Raw genomic sequence first — 19,025 nt, forward strand, 5'->3', positions numbered from 1 at the left:
ATACGATCTCCCCACCTCGCACTGTTCATGGAAAAATGGTCTTCCACAAAACCGGTCCATGCTGCCAAAAAGGTTGGGGACTGCTGCTATAAAAGACATCCTGAAAGTATGGGAGTAGACCCTCTCAATTATCTAAAAAGTGTTAAGCTATGCTGAGTACCTTTTTTTTTTTTTTTTTTTTTGAGATGGAGTCTCATTCTGTTGCCCAGGCTGGAGACCAAAAAAAAAAAAAAAAAAAAAAAAAAAAAATTAGCCCGGCATAGTGGCGTGCACCTTAGTCCCAGCTATTTGGGAGGCTGAGGCAGGAGCATCACTTGAACCTGGGAGGATGAGGTTGCAGTGTGCCGAGATGGGGCCACTGCACTCCAGCCTGGTGACAGAGTGAAACTCTGTCTCAAAAAAGGAGAAGAAAAGAGGCTTCTGTGTGTGAATGAGTTTGGGGAACTCTGCAGACTGTATGCATACCCCTTTTGGAGGTTCACCAGGCCCTCTAGGCCAGGCTGTGAGATGTCTGGTGGTTAAAGTTTAACTTAAAAAAAAAAAAACTCATTGAATATGGACTTATTTATTATATTTGTTTTGGTTTTTAAAGATTCACAGGACACTCACTAACAAAACTCAACAGAACTAATCTTTTGACAAGTGTATATTTAATGTATCCGAAGACACAGTAACTGTGATTTAATGTGCAATCTACTACAGAATAATATTTGAGTTTAAACAGTGGGCTTTTGTCCAAGGAGGAAATGTGAGGAATTTTAGGCACTGTGATGTGTCCTGTAGAGTGATAATTTGGGGCAGCAGAAACCTTTCTATGTCTCTTTGGTCTTATAAAGTCATTGCTCACTACAGCCATGAAAAGACTGGCCCCAAGCCAAACAACAACAACAACAAAATAGCAACAAAAACCCCTGCCGGCCGGGTGTGGTGGCTCACGCCAGTAATCCCAGCACTTTAGGAGGCCAAGGCGAGCAGATCATGAGGTCAAGAGATTGAGACCATCCTGGCCAACATGGTGAAATCCTGTCTCCACTAAAAATACAAAAAAAGTTAGCCGGGCGTGGTGGCCCACGCCTGTAGTCCTAGCTACTCAGGAGGCTGAGGCAGGAGAATTGCTTGTACCTGGGAGGCGGAGGTTGCAGTGAGGTGAGATTGCACCACTGCACTCCACCCTGGTGACTGAGTGAGACTCTGCCTCAAAACAAAAAACAAAACCCTGCCAAGATCATAATGAGGTGGAACAGAAATGGAACGGAGCTTCAGTGAAATAAAGATGATATAAGCAGGAGGCCATTCAAATCAGCTGTAATGATAAATACTATAGGGCTTACAGAAGCCCGTCAGAGGCTCACACAATCGTTTGAGAACATCTGGGAGATAGTAAGCCTCATCAGGTCCCAGGAGAACCATTCCTATTTAGGCAGCATGGATCGTATTCCCTGAACTCAGGCAGAAGGAGTTTTGATACCATATATTTTAGCACCTACTTATCCTGTGCTGCTTTGCTTGGTTTTCAGTTTCATGGCTGGGATCCCCCACTCCCCATAGAAGCTCAGGAACTGTGAGCTGGATAAAGTCCTCCTCCCAAAAGACCAGGTTCTAATATCTGGAACTTGTGAACGTTGCCATAAAGGAACATGGTCTTTGCAGATGTGATTAAATTAAGGATCTTAATGTGGGGAGGTTATCCTGGGTGACCTGGGATATCCAATCACAAGTATCCTTATAAGAGACAGGCAGGAGATCATCTTCACAGAGCACACGTAAGACAGAGGCACAGAATGGAGTGATGTGGCCACAAGCCAAGGAATGCCAGAGAATGCCAGCAGCCACCACAAGCTAGAAGAGGCAAGGAACAGATTCCACAAACAGATTCTACCCCTGAGCCTTCGCAGGGAACGTGGCCCTGCAGAGAGCATGAGGGAATAAGTTTATGTTGTTTTAAGCCACAGAGTTTGTGATAATTTGTCCCAGCAGCCCTAAGAAATTAATACAGGCTGTAAATTTTCCAAGAGGTGGGGTGATGTGTTCTCTGTTCTTGTCTTCTGCACAGTATGCGTGTTTCTGCACATAACAGGCACTCAAATACCCGAGTGCTTGAACTGACTTGACTTCTTCACTGGTTCAGAAATTCGGAGCCTAAAGATTTGTATTTAAAATTTTATTGGAAGAACAGTGAGACCAGCAAGATCTGAGCATTCATTTGCAAAATAAGAAATTAATGCCCCTGATGTTAGTCCCTTAGAGTTTATTGCATCTTGAAGTGGAGATTTATACCACGTTTTAATGTAGCAATTTTTTTTTTTTTTGCCTTTCTGGAATATTAATAATACCATGAAGAAAACTTCATCTAGGCCGGGCGCGGTGGCTCACGCCTGTAATCCCAGCACTTTGGGAGGCCGAGGCGGGCAAATCACGAGATCAGGAGATTGAGACCATCCTGACTAACACGGTGAAACCCCGTCTCTACTAAAAAAAAATTAGCCGGGCGTGGTGGCGGGCACCTGTAGTCCCAGCTACTTGGGAGGCTGAGGCAGAAGAATGGCGTGAACCCAGGAGGTGGAGCTTGCAGTGAGCCGAGATAGCGCCACTGCACTCCAACCTGGGCCACAGAGTGAAACTCCGTCTCAAAAAAAAAAAAAAGAAAACTTCATCTAGCAGGAACCAGAAAAGCAAGTCATTCAAGGCCGTGGTTTGGTGTCTTAATTAGATACTACCTTGGTGCTTGCTTTCTCTTCGTTTGCACTGACGGTATCTAAATGACAGTGTTCTGGGATTTCTGGATCAGACACAAAATGTCTTCTGCTCAAATCTTCCATGAAATGTAATTTTGAAACCATGAGCTTGGTTCTTACTTAAGCAGAACTCTTAGTGTATTTACTGGGACTTCAGCTGAATTGGAATGGAACTGTGAGATCACATTCCTTTGGAAATATAAACAGTTTGTTTTTACGTATAAGGAAGCCACATAAAAGTATCTAGAATTTTAGTTCAGTAGACTGGTTGGTGATTTGGTGATGAACATTATTCTTTTCAATATTATGGCCGTTTTATTTATTTTTTTAACAGGCATTTTGTTTTTCTTTGGTAGGGAAGTAAGTTCTCTTCTAGACCATCTTTCATCTAGGAAGCTCAGTTACATTGTAAAGCCAAGTAGAGTAAAAATAAACTGCTAGAACATTTTACCAGTATTGTTAAACTAATGGCAAAGGAAAGGGAAGCTACACGCAAGATTGTGGTTAGTGTGTTGATGATTATGTGTTTATTGTGTTCTAGAGCATAACATTATTTACATTCATTACATTGATTACAGGTTTACTGAGTTTTTTGTTTTTTTTTTTAAGGAGCAGAGAGTTTAATAGGCAAGAAAAAAGGGGGAAGAAAGAAAGAAGAAGCTCCCCTGTACAGAGACGGGACGGGGGGCTCCAAAGCCGAGAGAGGGAACCCCGTGAAATTTATTTTTTAAAGGACTTACATTATTGCCTGATGCCACATAGAAATGTTAATATGCTGGTAGACTTTGCAAGATTTAGTCACTTTCATTGTTTTTAGTGAGAAACTCTAGCAGACATTTATGATAGTGTGGCTAAAGTAAAATCAGTTACTCTCCACCTTGGCTGTGCAGGTGAGTGAGGGTTAGATTTGAAAGAGACCTTCCCCTCACTGAATTGAACTTGCATTTGACCTTATATTCTGATGAAGGTTGAAATTGACATTAGGCAGTTTTGCTTTAAGTCAACCCACCTCACATGTTGAAATAATGAGGTCTTTGCCTTGATGTTAGCTCCGTCCCCTTCACTCTCTGCCATATTTAAAACGTGCTCCAATGCCATTTAGTTTTTACTATTAATAGTTATACAGCCTTATTACCAAAGTGTTAAGTGGTATGATTGGGTCATCATCTAAAAGATTCCTCATGAAATTCTCTAAAGACAGGCCCATGTACCAGACATTGTATTATTTTGCCTGGAACATAGCAGTTGCTCAATAAATAATTATTTGTTGCCTGAATGAATTCATGATTGAATCACTGAAATCAACAAGTTTTGATGTCAGTGAAGCCTTAACCAGCAATTTGGCTGTCCTGGGCTGTCATATCAATCTAGTAACTCATCTTCTGGTGCGCAGAAAAGTGTTCATAAACAGTTTATTCAGTGCTGTCCAAGAGAAATAGAATGTGAGCCACAAATATGAGCCACAGATGTCATTTTAAGTTTTCTAGTAGCTACATTTAAAACAAAAAGAAACAGGTGAAATTATTTTTAGTAAAATATTTTAACTCAATATATTGAAAATATAATTTCAACATATAATGAAAATAAATGTATTTTATATATGTACTATGTATATTTTATATTTAACAATATATCTCAATTTGGCCCAGCCTCATTTCAAATGCTGAAAATCCACATATGGCTGCCAGTGGCTACCATATTGGGCAGCCTACATTTACACCATCTGGAGGCTCCAATTCTAAGTAATTATTTTTGCTAACTAGATGGAAAACTCAGATTTTATAAGCTATTGAGTGTGATACGTGTTATCCTGTCAGTGTGCAACTAAAACAAAAATTACACAATTAAAAAAATTGTTCTTTAGAGATTGTGTAAAAAGTGTAATGCCCTCTAAATTTTAGGGGCCATGGCAAAACTTCCATTGTTCTAAGATTTAGATTTTCTCTTGTGTTATTGTGGGACAAGTTAGTTATCCTTTCTTGAGCCTCAGCTCCCTCTTCTGTAAAATGGGGTTACTATTTGTCTCAGGATGTAGAGATAACATTTGCAAAGGTTTTTTTTTTTTTCCTTTTTTTTTTTTTTTTTTTTTTGTGACATAGTCTCACTCCGTCGCCTAGGCTGGAGTGCAGTAGCGTGACCTCAGCTCGCTGCAAACTTCGTCTCCTGGGTTCAAGTGATTCTCCTGCCTCAGCCTCCCGAGTAGCTGGCATTACAGGCATGCACCACCACACCCAGCTAACTTTTGTATTTTTAGTAGAGGCAGGGTTTCACCATGTTGGCCAGACTGATCTCAAACTCCTGACCTCAAGTGATCCGCCCGCCTCGGCCTCCCAAAGTGCTGGAATTACTGGCATGAGCCACTGTGCCCAGCCCACAAAGGTGTTAACTCTGAAACATAGCTACTCATTGTTAGCTGTAATTAGTTCTTATTTAGTATTTTCTTCTGCATGCAAAACTTCAGAGAAAAAAATGGGTTCTTTCCTATAGATGCTTGTCTTCTTTTCCTAATAGTTGTTCCACAGGCAACTCCTCATTATGGCAAGAATTTCCTGTGATTCTTTGATGAAAATGAGATAATTGAATTTTGTTTAAATTAGTTCAACATGGGCGACTCCAGGTAGTTCCTGCACAGGGGGCCCATGAAGGATGCCAAGAAAATTGAAGAAGGGTTAACTTGGGTTAACTTGTGAGGTATTGAACTGAATTTGGAGACTCTGTTAATGCAATTCTATTAAACTTATATCAACATTAGGCCAAGATCAGTTATCTAGTGGGGAAAGGTGATCATGGTAGAGAAATGCTTTTAGATATAGCTAGACTTCATTCTGCTTAAGGCCTATCCAACTGTTTTCCTGTGTAATAAACTTTGAGAATATGAAATTAGTGACAGGAAAATGTTTTTAGCCATTGTTTGTCTTGCTTTGGTTAAGTGAGACAAATAATAAGAAATCACTGGAGCTAAAATTTCTTACAGTATCTTATTTACCAAAGCTCACCTAGGCAGGGTCAAATACTTGTTTTTTTGTTTTTAGATGATGTTAATATGTTTGGAGTATAGGATTTCCGCTAGCAATTCCTAAGAATTTTTGCATAACTTAAAGACTTTTTTTTTTTTTTTAACAAGTAGTTGTTGATTTTAATTCTAAGTAAGATAATCTTCATGATAAAGAGTGGTGAGCAAAGGCTTGTCCTCGGAGACCTACTGTCGCTTGGCTATTACTTTCACTCCTTTCATTGCTTGTGGAAAAAACCCTTATCCGGGGAAGAATTAATAACTTCAACAGTACTATCAAAGGAGGGCCTAAAATTAAAAAAAAAAAGAAACAAAAAAGTTGTGAAACAACAACAACAATACTTGGCAAACTCCTGACAGACTTAGGGAGAATATTATGATTATTGAGGCTGCTGTTGACTAAGGCTCTCCTATTGTTAATTTAAAAAAAATCTTTTGTCTAGTAGTGTTAAACCTTGACCCCCACACAGCGGAACTTTGGAAAAGAATTGTTAACTCCTTTGCTGAAAACAGTGTTCTAAACGCAAAAGCAACATATCTTTTACCAAATATTATATTTTCCAATAAAATGAATAAAGATAATGCTTTTTTTTTGCTTTTCATATTTACGTAAATTGAAAAAATTCCCCCAAAATACGAAAAACTGGCCCTTGTATTTTTTACGTTGTACAATGTGTGTAACTGTTTAGTGGAAGTAGACATTCACTTAAATGGAGAAAATGGAGAATGGATAATTCATTAAATGGAGGAAAATAAAGCCTTACTTTTTAAATGTTGCTGATCAAATATTTGGGTACTTAACGATGGCGAATCAAGACCACTCTGAATACAAGTGGTTTCCCTTTTCTCTGAATGCCTGGTTGTACAAATCATAGATTTTGCTTGTTTTTGAATAGGGGAAGGTTGGCAAGTCTAACGTGGTTTCTTTGAGAGCGATCTGTCTCAGGGGTCCCCTTTGCTGTGGGGGTGAGGGCATATGACTTCTCCAATCTTTTCTTGATCATAGCTCCTCTTAATGGCAATGTTTTAAACTCTTCTTTGAGAGAGAATATATTCCGAGTCTGATTTTGCAGTGCACTTTCTCCTGTGTAGAATGCTCATGAGAAGGGAAACATCTCTGCAGAACTTCTAGAACAAGTTTTTCTTCCTGTGGTATTGAAAAGGATGGATTGGATGGGTGCATATTTTCCCTTCTGTGGAAACAAGAACTCTGTAGGGTTCCTGTGAATCAGGAAGCGGTTACAAAGCTACAGGTATGATGGCCAGTTTTTAAAAAATGAAGTACCTGTAGTTTAGGGGAAAAAGAAGGAAAAGAAAAGAGCTGGAAATAGTAATATTTGCTCTGAAAATAGAAATATGAGCTTGAAAATAGTAATATTTGCTTTTCTGTATTTACATACACATCTAGTTTTTCATTTATTTTGTGTGTAAAGAAACCTAATAGGTGTGACTTGCTTCATCATCTTGTGATTGTGCTTTTTTTTTTTTTGAGACGGAGTCTTGCTCTGTCACCAGGCTGGAGTACAGTGGCACAATCATGACTCACTGCAACCTCCACCTCCCGGGTTCAAGCGATTCTCCTGCCTCAGCCTCCGGAGTAGCTGGGACTACAGGTGCGCGCCACAAAGCCCAGCTAATTTTTGTGTTTTTAGTAGAGACAGGGTTTTACCGTGTTGGCTAGGATGGTCTTGATCTCTTGACCTTGTAATCCCCCTGCCTCGGCCTCACAAAGTGCTGGGATTACAGGCGTGAGCCACCGCGCCCAGCCGATTGTGCTTTTTAAACCTTGGTTTCAGCTTTGATGTGACAGTGCTTGAGAATAGAATAATTTTCCTCCTTGGACTTGAGCTCTGTTAATCATTTGGTAAAGATCTTTCATTGTCAAAAAAGCCAGGAGGCAGGCCTAGTTAATATTTGCAAACCGAGGAAATATTTATTACGTGAAATATTGTTCCACTGATGGGTTAGTGGAAAATTCTGGGGTAAGATCATTTCTTTCATGACTAATGAAGAACTGTATCTTAATTACTTTTCTAGAGGGTTTTTTTTGGTTTTCTGATCATGGATTTGAGATTCAATTTTTATACTAAATGATGATGATGGTTAATATCAACTTTTTTTTAGCTTAGAGATACTTGGTTTATTTAATAAGTTAACAGGGTTTCATTCTCCATAATAGTGTGAATATAGACCCCTGGGCAGCAGACTTTATTGAACCAATAAAACTTTATTTGCTTGCTCTTAAAAGCTCTGTTGGAAAGACCTGGGGGTAGGGTGGACACAGTTATTTAACACAGAATTTCTAATACCTTTCTTTGAAATGAAACAAGGGCCAATTTGCTTACTGGCTGGAGCTGTAAAAGCATTTCCATTGATGTTAACATGGCTTGACTCCCTCAGAGTTGGTTCATTCCAGAAATGGTTCTTGGATCTTGAGAGTGGGGAGGGTGGTTCTTCCCAGCAAAGCTGAGTGACTTGCCCAAGGGCTTGCGATAGAGCCTTGCAGACAGTGCCCTTACTTGCCTTTGTGATTTGAATGATCATCCAAGGGAAAGTAGAATCAGTTTTAAGGAATATTTCAAATTAGCAAAATTGGAATATCCCTGGAAGGCTGGGTTCTACGTTTTATCATGAAGAATTGGTCAGGTACCAACATTTTTGAGTGCCAGAGACTTGCAGTAGGATGTCTTACAAATGTTATGTGTATTTTGATAGGCTAATGTTTTTGTAGTCACCACTGCATGCAGTGTAAACACTCCATGAATTATTAGGTTTTCCTATGTTACCAGAAAGGGGTCCCATTCCAGATCCCAAGAGAGGGTTCTTGGATCTCTCGCAAAAAAGAATTTGAGGTGAATCCATAGAGTAAAGTGAAAGCAAATTTATTAAGAAAGTAAAGGAACCAGGCCAGTGGCTCACACCTGTAATCCCAACATTTTGGGACGCTGAGGCTGGCGAACCACCTGAGGTCAGGAGTTCGAGACCAGCCTGGCCAACATGGTGAAACTCCGTCTCTTCTAAAAATACAAAATTAGCTGGGCGCAGTGGCTCACGCCTGTAATCTTAGCACTTTGGGAGGCTGAGGCAGGTGGATGACCTGAGGTCAGGAGTTCGAGACCAGCCTGGCCGACATGATGAAATCCCGTCTCTACTAAAAATACAAAAAATTAGCCAAGTGTGGTGGTGCACGCCTGTAATCCCAGCTATTCAGGAGGCTGAGGCGGGAGAATCACTTGAACCCAGGAAGCGGAGGTTGCAGGGAGCCAAGATCTTGTCACTGCACTCCAGCCTGGGCAACAAGAGCGAAACTCTGTCTCAAAAAAAAAAAAAAAAAAAAAAAAGAAAAAAGAAAAGTAAAGGAATAAGTCTGGGTGTGGTGGCTCATTTCTGTAATCCCAGCACTTTGGGAGGCCGAAGCGGGCAGATCACTTGAGGTCAGGAGTTCGAGACCAGCCTGGCCAACATGGTGAAACCCCGTCTCTACTAAAAATACAAAAATTAGCCAGGTGTGGTGGCACTTGCCTGTAATCCCACCTACTTGGGAGGCTGAGGTGCGAGAATTGCTTGAAGCCGAGAGGCAGAGGTTGCAGTGAGCTGAGACCGTGTCACTGCACTCCAACCTGGATGACAGAGCAGACTCTGTCTCAAAACAAACAAAAAAAAACAAAGCAAAGGAATAAAGAATGGCTACTCTATAGGCAGAGCAGCCCCGAGGGCTGCTGGTTGCCCATTTTTATTGTTACTTCTTGATTATATGCTAAACGAGGGGTAGATTATCCATGAGTTTTCCAGGGAAGGGGTAGGCAATTACTGGAACTGAGGGTCCCTCTTTTTTTATTTATTTTTTTTGAGATGGAGTCTCGCCCTGTCACCCAGGCTGGAGTGCAGTGCTGCCATCTCAGCTCACTGCAACCTCTGATTCCTGGGTTCAAGCAATTCTCCTGCCTCAGACTTCTGAGTAGCTGAGATTACAGGCGTGCACCACCATGCCTGGCTAATTTTTTGTATTTTGTATTTTTAAAAATTAAAAATTATTTTTACATTTTTTGTATTTTTAGTAGAGATGGGGATTCGCCATGCTGGCCAGGCTGGTCTCGAACTCCTGACCTCGTGATCCACTCACCTCGACCTCCCAAAGTGCTGGGATTATGGGTGTGAGCCACCGCGCCAGGCCTTTTTTTTTTTTTTTGAGACGGAGTCTTGCTCTTGTTGCCCACACTAGACTGCGGTGGCACGATCTCGGCTCACTGCAACCTCCGCCTCCTCGGTTCAAGCGATTCTCCTGCATCAGCCTCTCAAGTAGCTGGAATTACAGGTACCCACCACCATGCCTGGCTAAATTTTTTGTATTTTTAGTAGAGATAAGGTTTCATCATGTTGGCCAGGCTGTTTTCGAACTCCTGGCCTCAAGTGATCTGCCCACCTCAGCCTTTGAAAGCCCTGGGATTACAGGCGTGAGCCACTGTGCCCATCCTGTCTGTAAACATTTTTAAAATGCTGCAACACAGACTCCTCATTTGTCACTGTAATACTGAGTACTGAGTGTGTGGACCTGTAAGGGTCTCTTTTTCTCTTTTTAGTTACAGGGCTTGACGTTTCTAGGACTAACCAAGGAAGATGCAGTTGGTTGTGAATCACTTCTTCCCAGGCTGAAATGGCAAGTTTCTGTTTTATGACACTAAAGATGCAGTCCAACAGAGTAGTCACTGTGCTCAGCATCAGTATTTTTTTTTTTTTGCCTCCATCATCTTGCTGAAACAGCATTTGTGTAATAAAAATGAACCTCTGCACCTCTTTAAAGTGCTTTGGATTTGGACAAATTTATGTTTTATCAAAGGTTAATCCTGACAAATTATTGTCAATGATTTCTGGAAGGTCTGCTACAGGTGCAATTGAATTAATTGTATATTGTGCATAGACGGATGTATACTTTAGGAAAGATTTACTGCTTTTTTTTTGTGGCAAAAGTAGAACTAGAAAACTGGGGATACCCAGTAAAACCACAGTGGGACCAGGAGCTTGACCCTACTGTGCAGATAAATGATGTTCACGAAAGGTTAAGTTAGAGCTCTAATGTTCCCCATTGCATCACTCTACTGCTACCTCTGCCTAAAAGACAAAATGAAAAGGGGAAAAGTCACAAAGGCAGGGAAAAAACAGGTAACACTAGAGTCGTGACTTTTACCCCCTTTTTCATTTTCTGTTTTTGGTGGGAAGGTGAAACCTCTATTCATTTATCGGCTGGAAAGAAATCTTTGTGTTTTCATGACAGGCGCTTCTACCCATTGTTTCTAGAAGCAGGAGAAACTTTTTATTTCTCTAGTTCGGGGATCGCCCAGATGCAAAAGAGGACGAAATGAGAAGTGAGCCTTGAGACAGGAATATAAATCAGTGTTACAAACAAAGAAACAAACAAACAAGAGTATTGAGCACATAGCTGCTCAAGATGGCTTGACAAATGAATAAATTATGTAGGTGCAGCCCTGTGTTAAATAAAGGAGCTTATACTCTGAGACACACACATGACAGACACAACAGCAAATCTTGAACATGTGCTTGGAAGTTTCTGAACTTTCCACAGAGAATGGTTTATTAGTGTGCTAGGGCTGCCATAAGAAAGAACCACAGACTGGGTGGCTTAAACGACAAATTTATTTTCTCAGGCTGGGCGTGGTGGCTCATACCTGTAATCCTAGCGCACTGGGAGGCCAAGGCCCAGCAGATCACTTGAGGTCAGGAGTTCGAAACCAGCCTGGCCAACATGGTGAAACCCCGTCTCTACTAAAAATACACAAAATAAGCCTGGCATGGTGGTGGGTGCCTGTAGTCCCAGCTACTTGGGAAGCTGAGGCAGGAGAATCTCTTGAACTCGGGAGGCGGAGGTTGCAGTGAGCTGAGATCACGCCACTGAGCTCCAGCCTGGGCAACAGAGCGAGACTCCATCTCAAAACAGTTCTGGAGACAGGAAGTCCAAGATGAAGATGTCAGTAGGGCCATGAGGCAAGGATCTCTCTCAGGCCTCTCTCTCTCTGGCTTGTAAATGTCTATTTTCCTCTCTATGTGTTTGTGTCCAAATTTCCTCTTCTTCTAAAGATCCCTGTCATATTGGGTTAGTGCCCACCCTGAAGGCCTCATTTTAATTTAATTACCTCTTTACAGTCTCTCCAAATACAGTTTCATTCTGAGGTACTGGGAGTTAAGACTTCAACATATGGACTTGGGGCGATGTGATTCAGCCCATAAAGAATGGTTACACTTACCCTTTGATACTAACACTCATACCTTTTTCTCATTTCCCTCAACTATTTTTATAAGTATCTAAGAAGCCAGAATTTTCAATGTTTTCATATTTCTCTTACAGTTTTCTGTTAATTTGCAAATTGGGCGACATCACTTCTTGTTTTCTGGTAGTCTTTATTGGTCTGATATTGAACAGAACAATGAGTAGAAACAGGAAAAAGAAATCATCTAAAGTAGGAAGTGTGGGGTCAATTCTTACAAAGAGCATCATCACCATCAAACATTTACTGAATATCTGCCCTGTCAACCCTTTTACATGGTTCTGAGGTCAACGGAGTGTCTGCTGAGTGAATAACTCTTGGGTGAAAAAGAAAGCATAAGAATATCATCTCTTGGGTATATATTTTTTTCATAAACTTTTTTTTTTTTTTTTTTGGTGGTGTCTCACTCTGTCACCTAGGCTGGAGTGCAGTGGCACGATCTTGGCTCACTGCAACTGCTGGCTCCCAGGTTCAAGTGATTCTCCTGCCTCAGCTCCTCAAGTAGCCGGGATTATAAACCTGCACCACCGTGCCCAGCTAATTTTTGTATTTTTAGTACAGACAGGGTTTCACCGTGTTGGCCAGGCTGATCTCGAACTCCTGAACTCAGGTGATCTGCCCACCTTGGCCTCCCAAAGTGCTGGGATTACAGGTGTGAGCCACGGAGTCTGGCCTTTATAAACTTTTAATTATGTATAATATACATAAAGATAAGTACACTAGTCTTAAGTGTACCATTCAATGAATTACCGTAAAGTCAACCTTTTAGGTTAAGAAGTTGGTAGCTCCCCTTCTGCCCTCTCCCAAGGGTAACTCCTATCAAGACTTTTATCATTATAGATAGAAGTTTGATACTATTTTCCATTTATGTAAATGGAGTTGTTCGCAGTGTTCCTCATTGTATTTGGTCTCTTTGCTCAACATTTTGTTGTGAGATTCAGCCATGTTGCCGAGTATAGCAATAGTTTCTTTATTCTCGTTGCTGTACAGTACTCAATTGTTTGAATAGGCCACACTGTATTCATTCTACTGTTGGTGGACATTTGGATTATGCCTAGTTTTTGACTGTTAGGAATAGTGCTGCTGTGAACATTCTTTTTTTTTTAATTTAAAAATATTTAATTGACAAGTACAATTGCATATATTTAAGGGGTTCAGTTTGATCGTTTGATATATGGACACATTATGTAATGATTATGAACATTCTTATACATATCTTTTGTTGAACATATGTATGCATTTCTATTATGGAGTGGGGCTGTTGGGTCGCAGGTCATATATTCAACTTTAGTAGATACTTACAGTTTTTCAAAAGCACCTGTAGCATTTTACACATTTTTTTTTTTTTGGAGATGGAGTCTTGCTCTGTCACCCAGGCTGGAGTGCAGTGGCGCGATCTCGGCTCACTGCAAGCTCTGCCTCCCGAGTTCACGCCATTCTCCTGCCTCAGCCTCCCGAGTAGCTGAGACTACAGGCGCCCGCCACCATCCCTGGCTAATTTTCTTTTTGTATTTTTAGTAGAGACGGGGTTTTACCATGTTATCCAGGATGGTCTCGATCTCCTGACCTTGTGATCCGCCCGCCTCAGCCTCCCAAAGTGCTGGGATTACAGGTGTGAGCCACTGTGCCCGGCCGCAATTTACACTTTTATCAGTAGTGTATGAGAGTTCTGATTGTGACCAGTTTTGCTAATACTTGATAGCATCAATGTTTAAATTTAGCCATTCTCTTAGGTAAGTAGTGGAATCTCATTGTGATTGCATTTTAAATTTCTCTGAGGACAAATGAATTTGAGTATCTTATTTCTTTTGCTCATTCAAGTGCCCTCGTTCATGAAGCTGTTTAAAGTAATCACAGGCTGTGGGTGGTGGCTCACACCTGAAATCCTAGCACTTTGGGAGGCCAAGGCTGGCGGATCACTTAAGCCCTGGGAGGTCAAGGCTGCAGGGAGCCGTGATGGCGCCACTGCACTCCAGCCTGGGTGACAGAGCAAGACCCTATTTAAAAAAGAAAAAAAAAAAATATATATATATATGTGTATGATAATAATAAAATAAAATAATCACGGCCACCAATCCATCCCTGGTGTCCTCAAAAACTCTTCCAAGTCTTAAGCAAATAAATAATGAATTGATCTTTCTGCAACTTAAGGCTAAAGTGAAGAGTTGGTTTGTTTTGGATATTTTAAGTTTATACTTATTAAGAGAATCCTCACTCTCAGAAGTGTTTCAGTTTAGATGATTAATTTATAGTCAACCTATTTATATCCATCATCTCTTCTGCATTATTTAAAGCTTTTCTATCTGAAATCACTCATTCATTTGTTCTATCATTGCTGAGGTCTTACTCTATGCCAGGTAGTGGGATAAGTACTGGGGATGTAAAGAGGTATAAAATATCCCTTCCCCTAAAAATCTTAAGTGTTGTGGAAGAAACAGATTCTAGAACTATTTTTTTTTTTTTTTTTTTTTGAGACGGAGTTCTGCTTTTGTTGCCCAGGCTAGAGTGCAATGGTGCGATCTCGGCTCACCGCAATCTCCGTCTCCCGGGTTCAGCAGTTCTCCTGCCTCAGCCTCCTGAGTAGCTGGGATTACAGGCATGCGTCACCACGCCTGGCTAATTTTGTATTTTTAGTAGAGATAAGGTTTCTCCATGTTGGTCAGGTTGGTCTTGAACTCCTGACCTTGGGTGATCCGCCTGTCTCGGCCTTCCAAAGTGCTGGGATCACAGGCAGGAGTCACCAAGCACGGTCTTTTTTTTTTTGATAGAGTCTTGCTCTGTCGCCCAGGCTGGAGTGCAGTGGCCCAATCTCGGCTTCCTGGGTTCATGCCATTCTCCTGCTTCAGCCTCCCGAGTAGCTGGGACTACAGGCGCCCGCCACCATGCCTGGCTAATTTTTTTTTTTGTATTTTTTTGTATTTTTAGTAGAGACGGTGTTTTACCATGTTAGCCAGGATGGTCTCAATCTCCTGACCTCGTGATCCGCCCGCCTCGGCCTTTCAAAGTGCTGGGATTACAGGCGTGAGCCACTGCACCTGACCTCTAGAACTATTTTTACCTGGTCTAATCATAGCTATATAATCATAATTCTGAGTTCTAGCAGAGCTGAATTTCTGCATTAAGAACATCTATGCTAATAAAATGATTTGTTATACCCAATAGCTTATGTTGATGATTTATGATATGTTTTATGCTACTAATAGTTACTTAGCAATTACATTTGGTCTGAATCACTGAGTGAGTTTACTGTTCCTCTGGCTTTGTGAACACAATTGTTTAAAACATATTTTTTTGGCACTGTATTTGTCTCAAGTCCTTAATGTGTGAGAATTCAATCATCAATAGGTTCATAAAACTCATGTTTTGGGCAGGAGCCTTAATCCCTTGAATTATGGTAAGGGAAACTTGTGTTGAGTTGAACTGAATGTCTTATAAAAAATCCTTCTGGTTTCTATGTCCTCATTCATTTGGATCCAGCTGTGTTAAAATGGCCATCTGATACTGTCTCTTACTCAGAAGAGAATACTGCTTTAATTTAAATGTGCCCTGTTGTCACATCTGCCCAGGCGTTCAGGTATTACTCTTTGGTACCCTGTATGATGGAACAATAAACACTGTTTTGGAATTGTCTGTTTACTTGTCTATCTTCTAGATTAGATTGTCACCAGCTCAAAATCCCTGGCACCTGACATGATGCCCAACAGAAGCTAGATGTTCTGGTCAGTAAATGCCTTTTGAATGAACGAGAATAAGCAAATGTTGGCCTGGGCGCGGTGGCTCACACCTGTAATCTCAGCATTTTGGGAGGCCGAGGCAGGTGGATCACCTGAGGTCAGGAGTTCAAGACCAGCCTGGCCAACCTGGTGAAACCCCGTCTCTACTAAAAATACAAAAATTAGCCAGATGTGCTGGGCGCGGTGGCTCACCCCTGTAATCCCAGCACTTTGGGAGGCCGAGGCGGGCAGATCACGAGGTCAGGAGATCGAGACCATACTGTCTAACATGGTGAAACCCCATCTCTACTAAAAACACAAACAATTAGCCGGGCGTGGTAGGGGGTGCCTGTAGTCCCAGCTACTCGGGAGGCTGAGGCAGGAGAATGGCGTGAACCCAGGAGGTGGAGCTTGCAGTGAGTCAAGATCACGCCAGGGCACTCCAGCCTGGGTGACAGAGCGAAACTTTGTCTCAAAAAAAAAAAAAAATTAGCCAGGTGTGGTGCCTCATGCCTGTAATCCCAGCTGCTCGGGAGGCTGAGGCAGGAGAATGGCGTGAACCCGAGAGGCAGAGGTTGCAGTGAGTGGAGATCGCATTGTTGCACTCCAGCCTGGGTGAGAGAGTGAGACTCCATCTCAAAAAAAAGAATAAGCAAATGTTAGAATACAAACACACACCACTCATAATTACAAAGAAATGATAATGCACCTGGCATAGAGCTAGGTTCTGGCTCCAGGTCACTGTGGCCCAGAACAGACATGCCAACTGCTCCAATAGGCTTTCAGTTGGGGAGTGAGGAACAGACAATAATGAAGGCTTCACACAAAGTAGTGTTCAGTTACAAGTTGAGATAAGTGCTTTGAAGCAAAGGGACATATGGCAAATAAGGCTGACCCAGATTTTGGGGGATGAAAAGGCTTCCCAGAGAAAGTGGCATTTAAGATAAAACCTGCAGGATGAAGAGAAATTAATGATAGGCAGTAGGTAGGGAAGACAGGAAAGCATCTCAGGCTGAGGAACAGTTGTGCAAATGGTCTGTGGTGGGCAGGAACATGGTGGGGATCAAAGAGGTTTTCAGAAGACAAACCTGGGAGACAGGTCAGGGTCAGACTGTTCATGGCCTAGGAGACCTCATTGAAGATGCCCTGCTTTGTCTTAGGAGCAATGGTTTGCCTTTTAAAAGTTGTATGGGAAGGTACAGGAGTGCTAGGATCAGATTTGCACTTTATAAGTATTACCTTATGCTAGGAACTAGCTTGATATTTTGCAAATGTAAATAAAGAGAAAGAATCAAATATTTATTCTTGGTTGCCACATAACTTGTACCTCAAAATAACCAAATAGTATATGAAGATAAATTTCTCTATAGATGTGTTCCAGGTAATATATGAGAAGGAGTGATAGGATACCATCATTCCGCAATCCATAGTGAATTATATGTTTAGGCAATAATTATCAATAGATGTTAACTTTACAAAAAGAGACAAGCAGACAAGATTCCTGGAAATAAATAATACCACCGTTTGATAGGCTTGTCAAAAACAACAACAAAAAATCAAACCTGAATCTGCCCAAGCTTCTAGACCTGACTAGCATATTTTTAGGAAATGTGGGGCCAGGGGAATGTGCTACCCATAGCATGGAGACGAATTCAGTACAGTCCAAATCCTGGGAAACTCTACAGGATGAACCACTTGGATTATTTCAACAAAGAAATTATAAGAGGGACAGAAGAGAGATGGAGGGGAACCTATAGATTAAAAGAGATTTACATAAATGTATGGACCTTATTTGGATTCTGATTTGGACATCATAACTGTAAAACAAAACATTTATGAGACACTTGGTAATTTGAGCACTGGCTGGATATTTGATGATACTAAGGGATTACGTATTATGGATTATTCTTAAGTGTGATAATGTTATTTTGATTATGTTTAAACAACAACAAATAGCTTTCCTATCTTTTAGAGATACTTACTGAAATATTTATGAATAGAATGATGTGATATCTGGGATTTTCTTCCAAGTTGGTGAATGTTGAAGCTGAGGGATGGGTCAATGGGAGTTCACTTTCTCTCCTTTCTGCTTTTGTTTATGATTGACATCTTCCATTATAAAGAGTGTTGAAAAGTCATGGGAAAAAGGAAAAAAAGAGATCACCTTTGGTTTGACTTTTCCCCTCACCCCTCAAATCCTCAGTATGTTTCAGTTGAAATTTATCAGCTGGTCACACTTTAATGTATTACTATATTAAAGAATTTTAATTTTAATATCTTTGTATATTAACATGTTTTAATGCTTATTAGACTGATTGCTTTTTAAAACATTTTAATACATGTTAATTGTGGAAAATTTGGATATGTAAGAAAAGCCCAATGAAGAGAATTAATAGCACCGATGATCCCACTACTTGGGAGAGAGCTATAGTTAATATTTTTGAGTGTTCAATCTCATCAGGAATATATACATATTAAAACATAATTTTAATTATTAACCAACAAATTTTCTGCTTCTATTTTTTAGCAGCTCATTGTGACCATTTTCCCAAGGCATTAGGGGTTCTGTTATAAACAAATTTTAGTGGCTGTTTAGTGTTAACATCCGTAGACATCTATGGCAAAATTTACTTAATTCTCTCTCGTTAAACACTAAATTAAAAAAAAAAAAAGCCTGTTGTAGAAATTATGCTCTAATAAATAGACTTATAAATATATCTTTTATACATTCTGATTATTTCCTTTGGGTACATTCCTGTAGTTAAATTGTTGGGTCAGTGAGCATGTGTTTTTGTAGCAATTTTTATTTTATTTTAATTTTTTTTGAGACGGAGTCTTGCTCTGTTGCCCAGGCTGGAGTGCAGTGGCGTGATCTCGGCTCATTGCAAGCTCTGCCTCCCGAGTTCACGCCATTCTCCTGCCTCAGCCTCCCGAGTAGCTGGGACTACAGGTGCCCGCCACCACGCCCGGCTAATTTTTTTGTATTTTTAGTAGAGACGGGGTTTCACCGTGTTAGCCAGGATGGTCTCGATCTACTCACCTCGTGATCCGCCTGCCTCGGCCTCCCAAAGTGCTGGGATTACAGATGTGAGCCACCGCGCCCGGCCTTTTGTAGCAATTTTATAAGCCTTTGAAATGTTGACACTGATTTGCACTCCTGTAAGCTATGTATGAGCATGCTTATTTATTCTGTGCTCTATCAACTCTGAATATTATGCATAAAATTTTTTGGCCAGTTTGTTGATGAAAAATCGTGTTAAATAGTTTTAATTGGCATTTTTCT

Source organism: Pongo pygmaeus, chromosome 5 (genome assembly GCF_028885625.2).
Source record: "Pongo pygmaeus isolate AG05252 chromosome 5, NHGRI_mPonPyg2-v2.0_pri, whole genome shotgun sequence".
Classification (NCBI taxonomy): domain Eukaryota; kingdom Metazoa; phylum Chordata; class Mammalia; order Primates; family Hominidae; genus Pongo; species Pongo pygmaeus.